The sequence below is a fragment of the Aphelocoma coerulescens genome, chromosome 6 (assembly GCF_041296385.1).
Source record: "Aphelocoma coerulescens isolate FSJ_1873_10779 chromosome 6, UR_Acoe_1.0, whole genome shotgun sequence".
In the NCBI taxonomy this organism is placed as follows: Eukaryota; Metazoa; Chordata; class Aves; order Passeriformes; family Corvidae; genus Aphelocoma; species Aphelocoma coerulescens.
In genome coordinates, this window is record NC_091020.1 from 21,089,457 (window position 1) to 21,113,286 (window position 23,830).

General features: G+C 38.7%; 1 long non-coding RNA gene across 1 annotated transcript; it reads right to left on the reverse strand.

The window, feature by feature from the left end:
* Positions 1 to 136: 136 nt before the first annotated feature.
* LOC138112840 (uncharacterized) lies at positions 137 to 22,988 on the reverse strand. The gene is made up of 5 exons (XR_011151868.1): positions 22,946 to 22,988; positions 11,763 to 11,838; positions 8,508 to 8,729; positions 3,925 to 4,073; positions 137 to 458 (listed from the first exon to the last, which is right to left on the reverse strand). It is a non-coding gene; the product is annotated as an uncharacterized lncRNA (long non-coding RNA).
* Positions 22,989 to 23,830: the final 842 nt, after the last annotated feature.

Sequence of the window (23,830 nt, forward strand, 5' to 3'; positions counted from 1 at the left end):
GCAACAACCCTATCAAATGATACTTGGGAAAAACAAGCACATAAGGAGATGATGGAATTACCATTATCAGCAGGGAAATTACCTTTTTTTATTTCAGAGCATTTAAGTGAATTATGCTTTCTGAATAGTAGTCAAAATCATAAATACATTGGTTTTTTGTTTTAGTTACACTGTATTTAAGAATTGGATAGTGTATATAACAATCTTCACCAAAATACTGAATGAACAATGTTCTATTTCACATTTACACCTGGGGGTTTTTTATAGTAAATTATCAGAACAGCACACATCTTTCCCATTAGGAGGGCAGTCCATCACTAACTGCTTTTGACATTTCAATGACATCTTACAAGTTCCTAAAAATATCTGGAGAGATCCTCAGCTGGTGCTGATGTTATCTTTGTAAGAGTCAATAAAGGCATCGAAACTACTGGTTGAACAGAGGCACTTCTGTCTGACTGCAGTGGGAAGGAGAGGAGAGTCACTGTCATTATATGTGTTTATGTAATGCTTGGTGACACTGAAGAACAAGTACTATTTAATTTTCATTGCAACATGCAAACCATATTTTTTAGCACAGCATTTGAATTTCCTATTTGAAGGAGACACTTTAATAATACTGGGTACTAGCCTACAAAGTAGCATCTTCATCATTCTACAGAATGAAACACTGATGCATAAAAAATTTTTCTCTGTGCTTATGAGTGCTTTTAAGGAACAAGCATCAGCCAAAGCCCTGAGTCAAGGACATGCCCTGGGAGCCTGAGGGCTTTGCTTCTTTGTAGGCAGTGAGGAGCTCTATTACAGATACTGTTCTAGAGAACATCACTTTCCTGGAACAGGAAAGCTTTCTTTTTCTCCACATTTTTAAGAGCATCCAGTCTTAGATAGCCACAGAATTTATATTCTTTATGTAACCCAGGAGAACTTTCTTGAGAAAAACAGCCCCTGTTCTAGTTTGGGGTATGAACAAGTCAGAAATTAAAATTACTTTTGAGGTTAGGATGAGTGCATGATGGACATCTGATGGGTGATGGCCAAGTGATCCCAGCTTGATGAGTTGTTCTGTCAGGTGAGCCACCGTGAGTGACAGAGATGCCCGCTCTGATTCTACTCTCACTGCAAACTGAAATGCTTTAATTGAAACTTCTATGAACAACCCACTCAGAAGTTTGATCATTTTTATCATGGCCTATATTCTTTTAATACTTTGGGAAAAAAAAAACCCACAACCTTGTTTGAATATAGGCTTGAATCACTTTAGCTAACAATTAATTAAACTAAATATCTCCACAGGCATTTTCAGTCTCTCATGTTCTTATTTCAGTTTAAGTTAGAACTCCACCTAATTGATTTAAGTGAAATAACTCTGCCTTAGAAAGGAGTATTATCAGATAGTTTTTTGCACCAGTTCTGTGCAGGTCAGCGTTATGCTTCTGCTACATTCTCCACTCATGCTTCTCTTAAGTTTGTAAGAGGGAATAGTTAACATTAGGTTACCAATGCATGATGGTTGGTATTTTAATTGTCCTACTAGTCAGATCTGGCCAGAGGAAATCTTCAGTATTCATTTTGCTGAAGAGTGCATGCCTAACAATTTAGTAGTGTTAACAGCTATCAGGAAATTTAAAGGAAGTATCTTGACTATCTGCTGCTTAGATAGCTGGGTCTCATTACTGTGAAAGAAAAAAAACATCCAAGCAAACAACACTGCCAAATAATACTATACTCCAAGAGAAAATCTCTTTTCCAGTAAATGAGTACAAGAATCATTATTTAAAGTATCACACCACACTAGCTGCTTTTTTGTAATATTTCCTAGCTATATTCAATTAACATGGCACGTTAGACCTTGTAAATCAACACTGTTAGCTTTGAAAGGAACCGCTTGTTTTTTGAGAACATTCCAGGCCACAAACACTTTTTTCCAGTGAAAACTGAACAATTACAATAAGTCTCTGTTTTGGTACGAAAATAGGAAATGATGCTAAACAAAAGGGAATGTTTATTTAGAAATTCCAAGGCCATTAATTTATATTAAGAAACTGTTTGTGCTCAGAGACTATAATCAAAAGGTGATGTGAATCATTGATCACAAAAGGACTTTATAGATAAGGAGCAAGTGCAGTGCTGGGTGATTGTATTATATATTAACAACTTTCATGAGCAACTTTTGCTGATTCATTTGGCAGGAAGTGAGCTGCCAAGAGAGATTTCTAGGGGAGGAACAATCAACGAGATTTTCATATAAAATAACCTCCAGTTACTGTATTGTTCTCACAACATTTGATAATTAATGTTTTCCTGTTCAAGAAAAAAAAATGCATAAATCACAAAAACAAAGGCAAATCTGGTTTAGTGTTACACTGCTATAAATACACACACAGGCAAAGTAAAGGCAGGGTCTGATCAATTAAAAATTGGGAAACTGCTAAGTACTCCTTGTGAAATTGCTGCACGGTTTGGAATTAAAGATATGGTAAATGCTATTCTTCTTGGAGGAAAAAAAGTCACACCTTTATATTTCTTCTTGGTTCAGAAGCTCACTGGCCATGGCATGCCTGGGATTTTATCCAAAAAGCAGTGCTTGGTTTCCTTTCAGGAGAGCAGGACCTCCACAGACACCAGTACTGAGCCACCCTGGGGGCTAACACCATGCTGGGAGGCTGCTACAGGTGATAGGAGAGCTCCATACTTTAAAAATTGAAACTGAATCACTGCAGGCAGACCCAACACAGCAGCACACCCTTAGCCCAGGACATGAATGTCACTAGACCAGCCCCACCAGCACGCTCCAGAGCAGCCCATGGCACGGGGACAGCTTGGTGCTCCAAGCGAGTCAGCCATGAGCAGCACAGCCAGCCAAGGAGGGGTCCCCACACCCCACCAAGGTGAGGAGAGCAGGGGGCCTGTGTTACACAGAGTGCACCAGGGATAGTCCACAGCAAGGGGACATGGTGAGCCTGGGAGTCCTCTGCCACCCAGCCCATGCCAAGGATGCTTTGCCCTCAATGCCAGCAGGCATCATTCAGCTTTCTTAAACCCTTTCATTGCTACCACTGGTACAAATAAAGAAAAAAATACAAATGCCTTCAACTAATCAAAGTAGTTATAACTTGATGTGTGATGGCACTGCCCAAATGCAGTGAATTTGGGAACACATGGTGGAGGAAAGAGAATAGGAGAGAAAGCACGTACCAAGGAGCTTCTGAGAGTAAAAGGTGCTGCAGCATATCTTACAGACACTTGTAGGTTCTGCTCTGGCTGGATACTGGTTAGATGTTATTCACAACCAGTTGTGTAGTTCTTTAACATAAACTTTCCTATTGTAAGATTTTCTACAGTACTTGGCCTTAAATGCATAGTAACTAACCAGGGGCAGATTAGGAAGCAATCTATTAGAATGGGTAAGAAAAGTTTTAAGGAAATTAAGAAGGAAAAAAAACAGAAGCCAAATATGTTGGCCATTGTGGACTTTCATTCAGCACAGACTTGGCAGAGCTCTAGTTCTTTATCTTTTTTTTTTTCTTTTTTTTTCTTTTTTTTTTTTTTTTTTTTTGTTATGAAACATGTAGCTGTTCCCTGATTCAGGAAATACTAATTAGGCAAATATGGAAAGGAAAGGCAACTCTTGCAAAGGAAAAGTGTTGTGTAATAAGCTGTCATGAAATTCCACTTATTCTACCACAAATGATCACCAGAGAAAGTACTGATTATCAAAATCCTGTCAGTCAAATAAATTCTAAAGTAAGGATTTAGAGAGTTTCTTAAATTAGATTATATTGAAATTTTGTGTTCCATCAGCAAAATCTATTAGCATAACTGGAGTCTGAAATCAAGATAGAGTTTGTATACAGTTAATGTAAATTCAGACTTTAGAAATTGGTTTCAAATATCACACATTGATGCCAAATAAATACTCACACTCTCACTTCTGCTGGTTGATCTCATCCTGAGAACACAGATATCACATCTCTCAATAACAATCCATTGTAAGATTTAGGCTGTCCTGATAATGTAGCTCATCTGAGTGACAATTCAACAACAAGAAGCTATAGTCTGCTCTCCAAGCACTGCAGGAAAGACAAGATTAAGTAATTAATCACGGCAAAGCCCAGATAGTGGGAATATCAGAAATTCCTGACTTAAGAATCATTGTTAATAACATATTTGAAGCCATTCACATACTGAAACTTACCAAGACAATGAGGATACTATAAAACAAATTTACAAAATTGTAGAACAACAAATTGTATTCTATAATGTAAGCAGATTTTGTTAATTAAAAAATCTATGATTTAAAGTCCAAGTGATTATTTAAATTGTATTTCCCCCTTTGCATACAGCAATCTACCTGGGATACTAAGAAGCATCAAAAAGATTTCAGGAAATATTATCTATCCAGTGGAATTAATTAATAACAAATACAGATATTTAACACATCCCATTTCCAATTAACTAGGAAAGACATTAAAGATATCTGGGTCATGTTAAGAATAGAATAAAAACATTTTTTCACATCAGGCTTTACATTAGGAAGCAAGAGGGATGCACTGAAAATGTTAGAATGGATTCATTCCTCTTTTCATTATCCCAAGAGGTACATTTATAAGACAAACTAATAAAAGGCTCACACAAGATGCAATTCATGGAAAACAGGGTAATAGTGAACCTTCAGCAGTACTGGGAGGATTCATATTCACACTGCAAATAGAGATTCTAATAATTTTAGAAAGCAAACAATTATGTCAAAAGAATTGCTAATGATAATTTAAAGGATATTTTTCTTTTCTCTTCTCTTACTTTATTAATACTAGATGAAACTTTCCAACAGTCCTATTATCTATTTCAAAAATTGACAAGTTGAAATAAAGGGTGATTTAACATATTTATATGCTCATACATACACAACTTGTATGTTAGCCATTACCTGCCACCTTCCTCCCCCATCTCTCAGTGTAACATAAGCTTTACATTTACAGTTTCCTTTTCCTCTTAAAGGCAATTTATCATTTTCAGAGGTTATGAGCCCAACAGTGTAAATTTTGCAACTTGAAATGTAGCATGTAACATTGTCTCCCATGTCTGCTTCAAAACATTAGGGGAAAATTTGCCTGATAGAGACAAAAAGCAATCAAGGCTTCAGTTTTGGGGTTTTTTTTTAATGTTTTGACTACAAACTTTCAAAAGGCACAGAGGTATTTTCCTTGTCCAAGACAAGCAACCGACAGACTTGGAGCCCACCACAGACCACTGCCCAGGCACAATGGGAAGGAAAATCAGCCTCACCTCTGAATTTTCCTGTGTGTTTAAATCAGACACTTAGTGATTTTGTTTTAATGTAGGGTTTGAGTTTGAATAGTACTTTAAGCACTGAACTGTCTCCTTAATGTTTGGAGGGGATTAAGTTCAGAGTTCATTGTGTTGTCTGTCATTTTAAAAAGATTAGATAGTTTAGTTCGGCTCCTACTGGCTATGTAAAAGTCTCTGTATTTATTGACTGTCTGGAGTCATTATCAAAGCTTCTAAAACCAATCGACACCTTGTAAACAAAAGTCCCATTATTTTAGTGATCCTGATAAGATTTACATGATATGCACATTTTTGGTATGATCGATTTAACTGTAAGAGATATTCATATATGTGTGATAAATGATTACCAATTCAATTAGCAAATTAGGCTTTACTTTGGTTTTGAAATTGCAAATGAATATAACCCATCCTAGTCTGTGTCAGATATAACTTGTAGTTTTGGGGTTGGATCAGAAAAATTCTGAAAGGTTTCAAATATTCTTCCAGGAGAAAAAGATCCTTTCAAAGGGAGGAAATTATATTCTAAGTTTGGGGATCATTCTGGTGACTATTAATAAACTGAGAAACAATATCATGTGGAAGAGTCTGATGTCCTAAAAGAGTAGATTTTGGTCATGTAGTAGGAAAGCTGTGCACCACAGACTACTACTACATAATTGTTAAATTGTATGAATTACTTATTTTTCAAATAGCCATACAAAAATCAAGTTGAATTAGAGATTTCAAAGAGTCATTCTCAAGAAATGACTGAAGGGTTTTGGTTGGTTTATAAAGGGGCAAAGCTAAATTACAGGATGGTCAATTGAACACTCACATTGTAAATATCACTGACAACCAGTACCATTTCTGGTGCCCCAGGACTTCCATTTGTAAGTCAGATGTTCCAAACACAGCAATGGATTTCTGAATGAGAATAATGCATTTCGCTGTATTTATTTAGAAGATGGGTTATAAAATCATAAAACTTAACTGACAGACTAAGCAAGTTCCATTGGATTTGGAAACTTCGGCATAATTTTTACAGCCTTGCTGTCACAGCAATGGTTTTTTCACCATTCATGTAAAGAGGTAAGTTAAGATACTCCAGGAGAGGTAAGAGCTTTTTTAGGCCTGATGATATAGTTGGTTAAGAAAAAAACCAGTTTCTCAATACCCAGTTTATGCTGTGCATATTGTGTAGGGCTCTCACATAAACTGGTTTTACAGAAAGCCTTTTGCTATTGAACTTCAGCTTACACTGTGCAACAAGTCATTTTTTGTGGTGATCTGTCTGCTGGACATTTGTTTGCTGACATTTGATAAATACTTGCTGCTTCAGATGTTAATCAAATGGTGTTAATAAATCAAATCAGTTTGCTAAAACCTTGTATGTTGACAGTGCCAAGGTATCCTGTAATCTGTGTCAAAAGGATCAATAGAAGCACATGAAAACATTACCACTGTGGGACAATATTGATTTTTGTCGTAGAAATACTTACTTAGCTCCTGAACTAAATCATTAAAATCAATGAAAAATCTTCCACTGACTTCACTGGGCATTGGGTCAGGCATTTAGACTGACAATTTTCTGGTTCAGGTACTGTTTTTAAGTTTGCAGGAGTAGAGCCTCCCAGAGAATGGGGGCCTGATCCTTAATGGCAAGTTCCAGGCATGCATGTGATTACAAGAAGTAGCTCCGGGAACAGCTCCATTGCACAGTTTCTCAGGAAATACAAATTTAGAAGCTTTGCATGATAGGCAAAAATTTAATCTCCTTCCATTATTACTACTTTAGTTAGTGTGACTTAGTTTTTCAAACTTAAATCATCTTCTTTTTTGTCATGTTTAAACACAATGTTTAAGTAATGCACCTTCCCATTAGAATTATTTCTCAAAGAATTTATGGCCTTCAAGGTAAAGGTCTGTGTAATGGGATTACAACCATAACAACGACACAATAGCATCATTAAGGGTACTTCAGTTGCATTTACTTTCCCAGTGCTTGAATTTATTGCTATACTGTAAAGTCTCTATTCAGAAAAAAAATATGTTTAGTTCCATTTACAGAGCTGACTTTGCCTGAGAGAGATTAGAAGTAAAATTATTTGAGATAGAATCAAAGAATTCCATCTTTTTAATTAGTCTGTTAAAGGCAGGAGTACCTAAAACAAATATTTAACTCTGTTGTTGAACACTACTGCCAAAGTCATGAAGAGGAAATTTATAGGGAGCTCTAAAGTCACTTGACAATTATTTCCTTGGGTTATGACTTCTCAAATTGCTGTTTATTGCCAATAGCACTACATTTCAACATAAATAGGATTCATGGGATTAGTGCACTGTCCTGGTAAAGATGTTTAATCTTCACTTTAAATGAAATATGGTAATTGAACCCCTTTCTTCTTGTGCAAGAAGTGCCTTTAAACAAGCTTGGCTGTTTTTATACCCACTAATGAATCTCTAGCTAAAATACCTTTTTGGTCAGAAGCCAGGCTTGTCTTGTTACCTGATGTTCTCTGTAAATAGAAAGCATGAGGTGAAGAGGGGGAAGAGGAAGGGAAATGTTCTAATAAGAAACAAGAACTAACCAATACTACTTAAAATAATTCATCATTAGTAGGATTAAAAATGAGAGAGGAAAAAATAAACTTTGGCCAATAAATAGCTAGTTCAAATCCAGCCAGTTAAGTGTTTAAAAAAAAAAAGTAATTTGAACATTCTTGGTTTGTTTTGTTTTAATAAATTTTATAAACTCTCCCCTCTCTTTTTTTTTTTTTTTTCCATTTTTCCTTTTTGGCAGCTGGACTGAAGCACAGCATAGTTTAGCAGAGAGACAGAGACAGGATTACCTCTCAGTTTTAGGATGACCCCTTGCAAGCAGAGTCAAAGAAAGCTCATCATTCACGATGGGATTTGCTTTGTCAGAGCTGAAACAATTCCAAAAGGTCCAGAAAAATAATGGACTCCATCTCCATACCTGCTACTTCAACATTTCTACTGGTTGCATGATAGCAAGCATTTTAAGATCGCTTTAAATATTTACTTTGAAGATCACTTTAAATCACTCAGATGCTTATTGTTTTGTCTTAAAGTCCCATGCCAATGCCAGTCAACATCTTTGGGAGTCTCAGAACACTTTTTACTGAGCCCTTCAATTCTCCTTCCTTAGCTACAGGGGTCATTGCAGCGCCGTTTGCAGGACAAACATCCCGTACCTGGGCATCCTCAGCACAACCTTGTCACCTCGGTAGGTATTCATTTGGAGGGGCTCTGTGGGCAAATGGCACAACACAGCTCAATCCACACATCCAGACAATCTCCTGCTGTACTGTATGGCATCGTTCTTTCTGACCGCTGGGACCGAGCAGTGGCTTCTGCCACGCCCTGAGACACGCCCAGGTTTTGCAGTGAGGAAAATTGGTGGTTACAGGTGACAACTGCCAATAAAACAAAACAGACATTACAAGTCTGTGCCCCGTCCTGGTGCTCACCCCACAGGGATGCAGCCAGGCAGATATCATGAGCTCAGACCCAGCTGCACCCAGGATACTGGTGTGACCACTGTCATCCACAGGTACAAATTTTCATAGGATCAGAAAGCCAGAAATCCACCAACAGGCACCATTTCCCCAAGAGCGTACTAGGAAAGATTTGCTGAAGATTCACCCTTGTAATCCCTGGCCCTAAATATCCCACAAGGTCATAAACCTTCCCAGGGTCTCAGAACAAATTAACCAGGCTCTCCTCCCTCAAAAACTTTGCTGAGTCAAGTCATGGAAAAAAAAAAGAAAATATTTTCTCAGTATTTAAAATCCCCACACCCAACTGTGGGAGATGTCTGTGAGCAAAGAAAGGAAAGAATCAGGAGGAGCACAGCCCTCCCTTTGCTTCATGGGGAAGCCAAACCTCCAAGGTGGCCACCACATGCTGCTCCAGCCTGGGCCAGGTGTGTCTTGGAGCTGGATTTGGGAATTGCGTGGGTTTCCCAGGCTGAAGGACTCGGCAATAGAGGAAAGGCTCTCCCTGCTCTGTCTCTTCCTAGAAGTTCTCATTTTGTACATTAGAACAAGCTCTTGTCTTATGGAAAAAATTAATTTTTGTCACTTTGTTTTCTATCTTGAGGAGAAGGACATAATGCCTTCTGATTTTATGTGATTGCCAGGAAGCTGCTAAATGACTTCTCACATCTAATGTTCCCAAAAGTTAACATGCAAATTTGTTGATGTTATTAGGACTCCAAAGGCAAAGAATCATATTCATCATCTGTCCCTTCTTTGAGAAAATTATCCCATCTACTTTTCCCTTATTTTACCTTAGAGATTTTGAGACAGTGGAGTTCACATTTATAGCCCACTGGTTTGTTCTAGTTAATTCTATTTAGTGTTAATTCTTAAATTTCTTAATAAGGCATCATGGAAGCATTTGTTGAATTTAGAAATGCCTGGTTAAGAAAGCAGAAACATCATGTTTCTCCCCTCCACTCCCTGTATGTTCCCTTGTGAGAACCCCAACTATATTAACTGTAGCTGTGATCTTCTCTACCAAAACAATGTAGTGACATTTCTGAAAACTGGTGAATGAATTTTAAAATCTGCCCAGGGAACTTTGAAAATATAGAAATACTTTCCAGATAAAACATTCAGATTTCATTATTAATATAACTGGCATCAAATAATCAAATGTATTGAAGCACCTGCCAGTAAAATGAAGACGTACAACTCTCTTCAGGTTAGAAGGTAGTGGCATTTAGCAAATACATATGGCTATGTACATAGAGCTGACATCTTTTAGACAAGATCAGAACTGTTCTGCTCTGCTAAATCCCTTACAGGTAGCGCATGAGCATATTTTAATTAAATTTGTTTGATGTCATAGTTACACACAGTTGTGCAAGGGGACGCTGCTGGTATCTCATAGCTGAAGGGAAAAAAAGAAAACCCTATGCTAAATATCATGAAGCATAGCTAAAGGGACCTGGGGGCCCTGGTAGATGGCAAGGGAATATGAGTCAGCAGTGCCCTGGCAGCCAGGAGGGCCACCTGTGTCCTGGGAGGCTCCGGGCACAGCATCGCCAGCCGGGCAAGGGAGGGGATTGTCCTGCTCTGCTCTGGGCAGCTTCACCTCGAGTGCTGGGGGCAGTTTTGGCTGACACAGTACAAGAAAGATATAAAAGTATTAGAGAGCACATGAAGGAGGGCAACAAAGATGGTGAAGGGCCTTGAGGGAAAATTGTATGAGGAGCGACTTGGGTTGCTTGTTCAGCCTGGAAGAGCCTGCAGGAAAGACCTCATTGCAGTCTACAGTTTTCTGGTGAGGGTAAAAGGAGGTGCAGACACTGATCTCTTCTCTCTGGTGACCAGTGACAGGATCCAAGGGAATGGCCTGAAGCTGTGTCAGGGGAAGTTTAGGTTAGGTAAATGTTCTTCACCTAGAAGGTGTTTGGGCACTGGAACAGGCCCCCAGGGAAGTGGTCACAGCACCAACCCTGACAGACCTCAAAAAGCTTTCTGAAAATCCTCTCAGGCCCATGGTGTGACTCTTGGGGATGTTCCTATGCAGAGCCAGCAGTTGAACTCAATCTTTGTGGGCCCCTTCCAATTCAGGAGATTTTATGAAGCTATGATGATTCTGGTTAGTGTACTTGTATTTGCCTTTTGCTAATGGTACAGTACAGCAGGCCTGGTGAGATATTCCTCATTGCACTTGCTGGTTAATTTGAGAGTAAATCACTCACTGACTAGTGCCAAGAATTCAGAGTTAAGGGTTGAGATGGCATTTATGCAGTTAACCAAGGCTATACACACTCAGCCATCCGTTGTTAAAGTGCTGGACACTCCCAATTTCTAGAGGTCTAGACAGGCTGTAAAAAAGGGAGTGTTTAGCAGAGTCCTGGTTTTTATAGACTTAGAAGCATCCTACTCCCAAACTGGAAGCAGAGAGAGCTATACAAACAGGAGAACCCTCAAATACCAAACCAACTTCCAAACTCAGTTCCTCAAAACAGCTTCACAAGAAGATTTTGAAACAATGATTGGTGTGAAAAACATTTGTATGTTACCCACAAAAACTCTTGTCTAGCATAAACCCCCACATTTTCATAAATCAGACTGTACATAACTATACAGACACAGGTCTTCTATACACAGTTCACCAGACATGAACTTACTCCAACAAGGACTACTGTCAAACTCTTAAAGATTGTGGAACTAACTTTGAACTTCTTAATGTTGGTTTATATTCAATATCGAATCCAGTCTTAGGACCTCACCCACTACTTCTGCAATGCAATGCAACTGTTCAGAAACATGTGGCCATATCTCAACCCAAACCAGTTTGCTTGGGTTTTCAAAGGTCTTGTGTCAATTATACAATGTCATAACACCTCAGTAACCAATAACCATATTTGCTTTTGGCAAACATTCATCTAAGAATGATAAGTGTGCCAAGCACTGAAAGCTACATCATCTTACTCTAGCTTACTCAACTTCTGGTTTTCTTAGTGCTTCTGAAGCAGCTAGCAACAATTCCAGGTTCCAGGTTTTGCATCTGTAACAAAAATACTTAGTTTTAGATGTCCAGTTGGCTTCAATTTCAAAGAATTCTTCCATTCATCCTTAAAAGATACTGCAAAGAAAATACCTTTGACATCAACTTCAGTCTTTTTATCTAAACTCACCTGTGCGTACAGATTTCTTTCTTGTAGATAGTTTTTCAAAGACCACGTAATATAAAAGTGGGCAATACTATGAAAATTTAAAAATAGAATAGTACAGTATCTGTATCATGGTAATACATTTATACAGGTACATAGCTATGATTCAAAAGATAGCTTAATCATTGTCTAATGGTGAAGACATGACTCAGTGAGTGCAGTAGCACTTAATAAAGTCATTTGCTTGAGAATAATTTTAAGTCTGAGTTCTTCTTAAGCACAATGGAGAAATATGTAAACCATTACACAGCAATGTTATAATAAACTTTGATACTTGTCTCTTTTTAACTGCTGAAGCAGCTGTGATGAATTTTTTTCTGGGAATCTAATTACTTGTAAGGCATTCTTTTGCAATGTGTTTTGCTGAGTAGTTTGTTGCAAATGATTTTGTTTGTATGGTTTGCACTTCTAACTAATGGCATATCCAGGATTAAATGTTTTAATTTTTGTAGTTATTTAGCCCCTTCAAAAATTTGACTCATGAAATATAGCAGCATATATTCTAAGTGCTAAGTCATGAAAAGAGGTAATATGTTAATAATCTGTTATTCATACCTATGATAAGTTACACCCTTGCCTCCTAGTATCTTCTGACTGACGAAAGACCGTGGAATTTTATGTGGTCTTAATGTAATAGCTGAGGATTCTTGTAGTGCTAAAAAATCCTTGTAAACACCTGGCTCTGTGCTACATTTATTCTATTAATTTTTGTAAATACAAGTTCTAAAGACCAAAACTCTTTTATTAAAACTGGCAAGTGGATTGATTCAGCATTCCCCAAGATACCAAGCACAGTCTTCAGATCATTAACTGGAGTCAAGGTTGATGAGAAGCTGTGGCTACCCTTCAGACCTTCAATTACATCCCACCTTTCAAATGCAACATTCTCCTGTACATCTGGGAATACAACTCTCTATGTGCAGAACACTCAGACTGGGTCATCAGAAACTGAGTATGTGAGATGACAAGTTGATCTGCAGAGCCAGGATCTCTAATCTTAGGGTCAGATCACCCCTTCCCTGCTTAAATTCAGAGCCAGACATGTAGCTTATAGATGCACTGCCCAGTAAATCACACTGCTGAATACAAGCATGAATATACTCATTGCTCAAGATTTGCTAACCTTTAGGTCTTAAAGAAAAAAAACTTACAAATGTCGTACTGAAAATAGCACTCTTCAGTGGATCCCTTTAAAAATGGGATTTGATTCAAATGGTATTTGCAAATGAGCTGTGTAGCCCAACCCACTCCAGATCACCTGGCCGGGAGTGACAGTCACAACACACGCACGGAGCTGCTTAGGACTGGGATAACATGTCTCCAGAAACAAACACAACAGCTTGTTCTCCAGCAGGTTGAAACAAGATAAAAATAATGATTTGGGAAACCAAAACTAATCCTATGTTTATTTAAATGTGACAGCATTTTGTTGTTGTTCTTAAAGAGCCTCTCTGTGCTCACAAACAGCTCCAATCACCACAGTATCGGAGCAGTGTGGAACCATGAATTAACTACTGGGAATCACAGAATATTCTGAGTTGGAAGGGGCCCAAAATTGAGTCCAACTCTTTAGTGAATGGCCTGTGAGTGGATTGAACCTGTGATCTCAGCATTATGAGCACCCTGCTCCACCCAACTTAGTGCTCCTTCGAGGGAAGGAGGTAGCAGCTGTTTCACAGATGGGTGCCTGAAGCATAGACTGATTTTACTAAATAACTTATCCAATATCAAACTGCAAATGAGTGGCAAAGCAGAAAATTTAACCCAGATTTCCCAAGTCCTAGCCCAGGATTCTCAGCACAAGAAGACCTGTGCTTTACAAAAGTGGGTGCCTCTGATTAATTTCTGGTACTTTCAGGTTCTGATGAGGCTGGAAATATTCCAGCAAAAGAAGGAAGTGGAGACAAGTATGAAAAATGAAACAAATACACAGGTAACCAAACTCTTTTGGCAACCTTAAGCTTGGTTTAAACTTAGAAAGTTTTGTTTCCAGGACAAGTTAATCTTTAAATAAAAGTCTATGACTTGTGATCTGACTTTCCTTTTTAAAGCAGATTAATAACTGTACCTAAAAATAGGAAAGAGAAGAAAGCAATTTAGGAAGTCAGACATTTGAGGTTCAACCTTAACTTACTGCTGAGCATAGTCTTATGGAGATTGTTGCCCAAAATGTTGGATCTGCTGCCCAGAGCAAAAATTTCCTGACCTCTCCACAAACTGGATCAAGGAATGAGAATGGCAGAAAATATATTGGATACTATTGGGTTTTTTCTTGTTTGTCCCTCTCTTAGCTGGCTGGCTGCTGGGTCAGACATTGCTCCCGGTGCACAAAGAGCAGCAGAAAATTGTGGCACAAAGATTGAAAGGGGACTGTGCTTTGCCATGTCATGTAGCTGCCACAAGTAGGTAATGTAACTCCAAACTCCATTAAGTGAGAAAAATTTGGTCCCAGATTAAGGTAGCCATTTCTTTCAGACTGAGATGAAGAAGGGCTTCTCTCCTTTGCTCTTACTTGCCTGAAGTAATTTTCCAGAATGGTACCACCATGACAGTGCAAATGTTGTGGTCTTCTGAGCAGCTACAACTTCTGTGGGGCAGAGAAATCCATGTCTGACAGTCATTGACTCAACACAGACACAAACTGAGGTTGTGGATTCACCATTAGACTGTCTTGTAGGATAAGTTCAGACCTGATCAGGCATGAAAACCATGATCACATACAGCTTGGTAAATCAGTTATATTTAATCTTTTAAAAATAATCATACAAAAAGAGCTTTAACATTTACAGAAAGACTGTGTGCTGTGCTTTATGTTACAGAGCCCTACATTTCTAATCAGGTGCAAGGTTCCAGGAACCCAAATTTATTATCTATTGGAACCACAGTCAGAAATTTACACACATTGTATAGAAGCCTGTCTGCATACTCCACTGTAATTGCTTCAGCTTCCAGAAGGCAGCAAATTGCTAAGATAGGTGTTTTTTCAGTTTAGCACCAGGCTCCCAACAAGATGAAAACAGCTTGTGGTAAATATAATAGCTAGCAGCCAGAACAATAGCAATTAGGACAACAGCCTAAATCCTGTGGTGGCTCTGGAAAATGTGTGAACGGTCTTGCTAGTGTAGTGATAAGAAGTTTAAATTAACATTCATTAGCATCTCTGGGAGTCCTACAGCAGCCCCAAGCCAAGAAATCATTAAGCTGGCTCTTCTTCCTCCTGGCTAACCCTGGTGGGACTTAAGCAGAGTTTTAGAGTTGACATCACCTTACATGCTTTTCCAAGCAGAGATATGGGGCTCTGAATCAGAACCAAAACAACCCCAAACTGGATGACACCAACCTCTCCCCCCCGCCCAAAAATACAACCCTTCTAAAATTAAAATAAAAATAAATAAATCTTTTAAAAACCACCAAAGGATTTCTATTTAAAGGCATAGTATGTGTGTGAAAAACTATACGGCTGATTAGTAGCTGTAAATTCTTTTTCACAACACTGATTATCCATATTGACTAACAAAAGCAGGGTTTCCCACACCCCCAGTGAAAATGGACATATTCTTCATGAGGCAACAGTGCATATTTACTTCCTGCAAAGTACTGTTATTTTCAAAGTAAAACTATTTTGAAGCAGCAGGACAACGTTTTTTTGAGGTAAGTTCCAGACTTTCACTTTTGCTATATAATCCACAATAATATACAATCTAAAAGGGGGGGGAAACTCCAACTTCTTAAAAAAAGTCATTGGTTTTATGCGTTTTCCTGTTTTCCGTCCAGTGAGAGTTCATTCCTCATAAAGGGCCGACAAGGCTCAAAATTACAGCACACAGCAGCACATCCCACATTTTTCAAAAATTTCCTTAGCTCTACTGAGTGCTAGGGTCCACACCACCCCTTCTGTGGAGAAAGTGGTAGGAGGCAGCAATCAAAGGCAGGAAGACAAAATAAAGTGCCTCTCAGGATTTCCTTGGCATACGTAGCAAGGCAGAGTGGAAAACAGTGGAATTAGAAAACTCGATTGTTTCCCGGATTGCATTCAAGGACTGATAGGATTCTACCAGTGTCAGCCAGAAGATCGAGTCATCCCTACAAGTTTGGGCTTTGGGGCCCCTTTGTTCGGATGGGATGGCTCTGCTCAGGTCACATTGCTGACTGGCTCCCCCAGCAGTTGCTTGATGGGATTTGGAGTAATCTCTTGATCATGTTCAGCAACTAATATTCAGTTAAAATAATTGAAAAAAGGAGAAGGGAAAAGCCCTCAATCAGTTTCTGCGTCCACCTGCTAATAATAACTTTTTTTTCCTTCAGAGGTAAGAAAAGAGACATAAAGAGAGGAGAGACTTTTACTTTGTCTTTTACTGCTGAGTAATTTAAACTTTTTTTCCCTCCCTTGTATAGTACTAGAAGATTTTAATAATCAGAGGACGTGTTACATCATGGACCTGAGAGTGGATACTATTTTAATTTCATATTCTCAGGTTTGCATCTATCATGTGGTTAAAACATGCACCAGAAGTGTGTGGGAAGGGGCAGAAATAGACCTGAAGCTGCAGCTTCCCCAGCCTGGCAAGCGGGTATCAGGCTGTGCAATGCCCAGACATTTATCAGACAACATGAAGCCAACTTGTGTGGAGCAGAAGGGCTAATACACTTAAGTAAGATACTGCAAGGGGCGTGGGACAGGGTGGTGTTAGAAACCAGAGTCAGCGCAGAGGAGCTGCTGCTTGGAGCAGAAATACTGCTACACAGTTTGAATAGACTTCCTGTGGCTGCCCTGAGACAACATCTGGCAGTGCAGCCTGCTGTACTGGAAAGGGAACTCCTCTGGCAAGCCCAGAGAAAATAGAAACATAACCACGAAGGTGGGAGAGCAGGTTCGTAACCTGTACCCAACCTCCTACAGTAACTGTTGTTATTTGTTATAGTCTCATTAAGCTTATTTGACACATAGTTGTCTAGATAACCATCTACCATTTCAGATTTGTGGGAACAATAGCCAGCTGAAAATACAAGGATTCAAAACTTTAGAGTTCTTTTTTTTTGTGACATAAGCAGACACCCCAACAGTGTACACCAAGTAAATCCCATCTGGGTCTGGGTTTTTTGAGGTTTTTTTATTGTAGAAGCAATATTTTTGTTTTCATTGTAGTTTACATAGTAAAAACAGGCAAACCGTGTCACTTTTTAAAAAGTGATAAATTTAAAAACAAGAAGTGAAACAGTGCAGATACCTGAAACTACACCAATTCTGCTAGCTTTGCTACACTACCAACAGAAATAGTCCTGTCCTGTTTAGATAGACTTTGTTTTGCTACATGACTGCATATGCAGTGAAGTGATATCAAGTCCTGAGGGTCCACTCCTTTGATGAGTTAAGCACACAAAGGCCCACATTTTGATGCAATCTGATATCATATATTTAAGTCCTAGACAAACTGCAACTGTGAGGAAGTGATAAACAGAACTTCCTGCACAAAGCTGCCTGAGATAACACTTTCCATGGACTGGAAAAAAAGAGACATGATTGCTACAGAACTAAAAGGGAACTATTCTGCTCTCAATAAATAACCCTTTCTTTTTCACGTGGCTATTGCAAAAGCCAAAGCACAAGTGACTAAGATTCTGTAAGCTGCAAAGCAGTTCTACTCCCACATTGCTGAAATGATTCTTTAAGGAACTGCACTTAATTCTGAGTTCCAGATCCATGTTCTCCCAAAGGCTTCTGTGCTGCAGCTAGAGCCCTGCAATTCAGAAACCTCCTAGCTAATATTTCCACTTACATTTTAAAGAAAGTTTTAAAGAAAACGAAACTAAAAACTTAAGTCAAATGAAGAAATAAGGAGGGATTGTTTAAAGAATAAGGCTAGATTTGTCTTCTATGAGGAAAAAATCCTGTAGGAAATAGAATTAATTCCTTCTCATGGAATTTCCTCCCAATTTTGCATCAATGTCACCTCAAACTCCAAGAAATTTAATATATTTATAATTACTTTGAATTCACGTTGTGACTGTTTGAGCAGTTTTCCTCACACTGAAAGCCGTGGGGGAAATGAGCTTCAAATGTGAGTATTTAACATACACCAGAAGTTGTTTGGGAGTTTTTTTATTAGAATTTAGAAAATATTTGAAGTATGGAGGTATTTCTTCGTATACAAACTGACTAGAGCACAAAATAAAAATCCATGGAAGTTAACGGTCCAAAGCACATGCAATTTCTAATACAAAGTGTCAAGAATTCATAAACTGTTCAAGGGTGAATCAACACTTGAAAAATAGACTTACACATTGTCAAAAGCACAGACAGATCACTGAAGCCTGGAAGAGATTCCACGGGTGCTTCTACAGCAGCTCACATACTATGCAGACACCTACTCTCACCTCACATGGGGATGTCCTAGAACCAGCCTTGGCATCAAGTCCTCTTTCTGAGACACCAGAAGGCTCCAGACTCCAGACATTACAACCTGTTCTGTATAAAGTATCTTTGCTAACATTCATCAGTTCTGTGCATTTCTTTTTAACCTTCTGTTTACACTGCTTTTTTGAGGAGCTCAGACTGTGTGACAAGTGAGAGAAGCAACTGCAGTATATTAAAAATCAATCAAATGCTACCTTATTTTTGGAAAGTTTAAAAAAAGCTTCTGCTGCTATTGCAAGTTTGAGAAGTAATAAGGGAAGCACAATGACTGATGAAATTAATGTGACAGCTCTCTGGTGATACTCTCAAGGACTTGCCCTGTACAGTGTTTCTTGACACATAAAGAGCCATAATATCATCATTTCTTCTGGTCCCTTTTGTACCCCACATGCCTACACCTCACCAGTGTCCCTGCAGCCCAGCTACCATCAGAGCAGCGCTGAAGATGCCCGCAGCACAACCATGCTGAGCTCAGGCAAACCAAGGCAGAGCTGTACAGAGCTCTCAGTCTGCGAAACACCAAGTTATTAAAAACAAAACACCTTTTCAGCAGCCTTTTTATTTGACCCATTTCAGAGGCTGGGTCAGAGCAGAGCCACACCAATGGGGCACCAGCCCCGGCATTAATCTGTGTGTCGGGCAGGGAGGAGAAAAGGAGAATCAGATTGAACGCCGGAGGAATGGTAAATGAAAGCACAGTCCAGTGATTGCTGATAGCTATGCTGTCAGGGTATGTGGCTGCAGAAAATAGCAGGCTGAATGATTCTTTTTCTGATAGCCTCTTAGCCACACACTTGAGCAAAGAACCAAATGCTATGGATGACTACAGCATTCTTGTGATTTATGAGACAGTAACTACCATGGTGGCAGCAATAGATAAAAAGTTTTTAAAATAAATAATGTAATACACACGTGCTTGTCAATTTTGGCCTATTTCCATCGTCTCTATATTATATTAAAAATATGGAAACTCATTTGTAATCAAATTCAAAATTTATTGTTTTCCCGTTAAGCTTGCACACTTGCTAATTTTTTTCTGACATTCCCTTCCTTGGAGAGATTTCTCTTGCAGATAAATTAATGTAATCAGATAACAATTTGTATTTTTCAGGTGCAAGTTGTTTTTGAATAAAAAAATAATTAATTTGCTTTTCTTTGGGAACTCAAGGACTGCTTATTCACTTTAAAAATTATTGAACAAACATTTTTATCATTGTCAAAACAAGTTTCATTTTCATTATACTGAGTTATCTTGAAACCAATATTTAGTATAACACTTGAGTGACTAGCTTATTGTTACTCAGATAGCCCAGCGATAGGCACCTTAGAAAGAACAAAAATAGGTAGTAGGCCAAACTATAAGTGGCAAACATTCTCAGTCTCCTCCTCCTTTACTATCAATACAGCTGAAAATCTGCACATCGGTGGTAATCTCGTAATGGGATTGAGCTCATTATCTTGGCTATGAATTAATTATTGATTTTTCAACTGCAAATACAAGCCTGCCGTGCAGACACTTGTGGCTACAGAAAGAGTGCTCATCTGATGTGAATCAGTGGGCAGAGGAATACTGTGCGTCAGCAACTGGTCCTTAAAATAAATAAAATGTCACTTAAATATTGTAAAAACAACAAACAAAAACTCATTTGATTTTTAGTGTTGCAAATGGAACACTGTGCCAACTTTGCTCTGCATAACAAGTCTCAAAAAGCTCTCCTGGGAATGTTTATATTGTGTTTCTATCCAGACTTCATATTTGCTTTGAATTGTGACAACAGTTTGACCGTTTTCATGTTAAAAGTTTCCTGCCTTTGTCGTGAAAGGAGCTTTTCATCAATATAGACAACAGCCATAACAGGAATTCAGGGATACTGCTGCAAATTTTATGAGCACCTGCCTGGAAGTGCTTCAGCCCCAGTCCCACCCCTACATTCCCCCCTCAGTCCATGTCTTCAACAAGTGCCAGTACCCTAAATCCCCCTGAGAGAAAGCAGAGGACAACGGGGCCCAAATCCTGCTATTGCTGCCCCTCTGGGAGGGGGCAAGGGCTGGGCAGGAGGCACCAGCTGAGTGGTGCAGGAGAGGAGAGCTTGGAGTGGGAATCTGAGTGCAAGGATGGCAGAAAAAGGGCTCTGCTAAGATGCTTTTGGAAATGTCTGTCTCACGCCCCAGCCTCTTTTGATCAGCATTTATAGTTATGAAGGTGGTTCTCTCAAATATAGTCTGGCAGAGAATTTCAGTATGGACTGTTAACTGTCCTGCTAATCTTAACTGCACATTTCAGAGCTGCTGGGAATGCCAGAGAAATGCTGATACTATTATGCTCTCAGTTACAAAAGATATGTGCATGTTTAAAATTTGGGGGGAAAATATGATTAATTTTCTGTTCTAGTACGATAGAATAAGAACTTTGACAGGTGTGCTCAGGTCCCACTGCAGTGGGAAAAGCAAGCACAAAACATTTTAAAGAGGTTTTCATGTACCTCAATACACATACACTTGTATGCATATATGGAAAAATCTTGGATATGAAGAACTCATACACATACTTACATATCAGTTTGTGTTTTGATTTTTACATTGAACACTGCAGAGCAGTTTGCTGTTTCCACACACATACCCCAAGTCAAGTAAACTATTCACATCCCAGTATCTTGAAATATATTGACTTCCCGTTACAGAAAATTCTACTTGGAAGATAAGACCATGCACAAGACTGAAAATACTGATTAGGCAGAAGTCACAGTGTCTTTGCCTAGAATAATTAGTTACCTCAAAACTTCATTGCAATGAAGAGAAATCAGAAAGTATGATTGGCCTTTTAGGTTGTTTTAGTTGAGTAACAAATAGACTGAACTTCCTTTTTTTTCAAAGGGTAGTCAAATAGTGATTATGCAAAGTGTACAATTCTAAACAGCTTATTAAGCAGCAAACCCAAATCTTTACAGATGAATAAGCTGCTTTAAAAAAGAAAAGAAAAAAAGGAAGAAAGAAAGAAAAAAGGCCAGAAAACCAGTGTCTTGTGTACAAGTTTTAAAAAAATCATCAGCTGCTCTAGCAATTCATCTCTCCACATGTTTTTATCTGTGCAAAAACCAATGATCTACAGGAATCAGTATATTTTCCTGTCAGAAGCTCCCAGGGGAGCTTCTGTCTGAAGCTCCCAAGGGAGACACTCTGTTTCCTAATCAAGAAAGTAAACCATCAAGAAAGTAAAAGAATAATGCAAACTACTGTGATACAACCCAGCTTTCCAATATCTTTGTTCAGGACCAAAACCTTATTATGTCACACCAAAGAAACATGAGCATCTCAAACTTTTCCAAAGGTAATTTTAACATGACCTATGAGTTGTGTGTACTTTCTTTCCATCATATTTGTACAGAAAAAGGAATAAAAAATAAAAATAATAAGTTTGAATAATATTCACATACTTTGGGAGACATGGCAGTATCTCCTAATAGCTGCATAGTAAAAGACAATTTTGAACATTTTCCTTGAAGTAGGCTAGACATCTAGGACATGTAATTCTACCTGGTTTAAAGAACTATTCAGCACAGTGAAAAAGCATACTCCAAAACTGATGTATTTGTCTATGCTTCCTATGCAGTGACCTTAATAATGTTATCATAGACTTACTCTGGTAAAACCAAGAGTAGTGGCAGGGTTTGTTTTCAATGCCTACTTGAACAGTCCTGGGATTCTCTGGACATTGATCAGTCAAGTGTAATTTCTTTAAACTTCAGTGAAAATCTACCAACTGTCATCTTGTAGTCCTTTTTTTAAAACCTGAAGAGAACCTGAAGTAAATCAATTCTTGGTCAAGCACCACATTAGTCCGTCACAGAACGTTAGCCCCTCGACAACGTAATTTAATGCCTTTAGCTGTTCATTATGCACACTAATGGACACACTTAACTATGAGAAAACAGCCATCACTACCCAGGACCCATTTTAGCAGGCATAGCATCTGCAGTACTTTCTTTTTAATCACGTGGGGACTGTTTCTTTCCAGCTACCATTATTGTTGTGTTCAGAGCGGAACAAAAGCTAGCAAGCTTCACACAGTCACCAAAAACCCTTACCACTCTCTCTCACTTTATGAGGGAATGGTTATGAACCTCTTGTCTGGATTAGGGGACCTAGTTACTAAACCCAGTTTATCAATTTCATTTTCAGAAACCTCCCAGCATTTTTTTAAACCTTTTTCCACATTTACATTTGTTTAATGGTGCACTACTTTATGATGCAGGTCACCCATTGCTGTTGGGATAGATATCCTTCTAAACAAACAAAACTAATTCTGAAAAAATACTTCTATAATAAAAAAAGATAATTCAATGCTTTTCCCATATTTTATGATAGAAATACCACTTTGTATAATGGGCACTACTGCTAGATTTTCACCTTAGCAGCCAGGAATGCTGATTCAAGTACTTTGCTTTTATTATCCTGTTATCTGGAAGTGGGGTCCTCAACAGTACAAAAAACTATGTGAGACATTCTTGATACTCTATTTAACTTACTTTACTATGTCTCCAAGGTGTTAAGTGAAGTCTGTCACTGTCCCAGAAAAGTTCCTTAACTCCATGGCTTTCACAAACTTATATAACCCATTTATCTTCCAATTCACCTGGGGATTACAGAAGACCTCAGCTGAGTCGTAGCTTTTAATGAGCTTACCCAGAGCCACAGGGCTGAGATACCGAGATTGTTCCTTCTCTGCCAGGCCATGGCCCAGACAGGGGTACAAGGACAACTGTGTCCGAGCACAAGCCAGGCCTGCTTCCCTTCTATCTCTAGCCAGACAGCAAGGAAAAGGCTGACTATACGATTTGTGTAAATCATTGTTTCCTAAACATTGTGGATCACTGAATTTCAGCTAACCCACAACACCAAATTTTCACCTGTGCTGAAGGTTAAGATGCATGGTTAACAAATGTTCTGAGGTTATGTGCCTCAAAGGGCTTGCTGAGGTCACCTACCATTACCTGGAGAAGCTTTGCTGAAAATTAGATTTCCCAGCAAATTTAAGCTAACCTACATGTGTTCTGTGACTGAAAGATGCAGCCCCATAACCTGCTCAGATGAGTGTCCTTAGTGTGCCTCTTCTGAGTATGAGTAGCCAGGAAACTATGCAGGCAGTTAGATCAGGGAACTTGTGCTGAAAATTAACCTGAAAAAATACAAATAAAGTGGTCAGTTTTCACCAGTGTGAGTTTTCACAAAATGTGTGGGAACAATGACTGGGGAGAAAAGGGCCAGAAAAACTATTTTGGCTGCAACTTCTTAAAGCAATGGTGGTACATCAGGAGGGTACTGAGAGCTACGCCCAGACTAGTGGGAGCTCTTTGCAATGACTTAAAACTGGGTTGTTTGGAAATAGTACGTTTGCCATATGTTTCTATGCT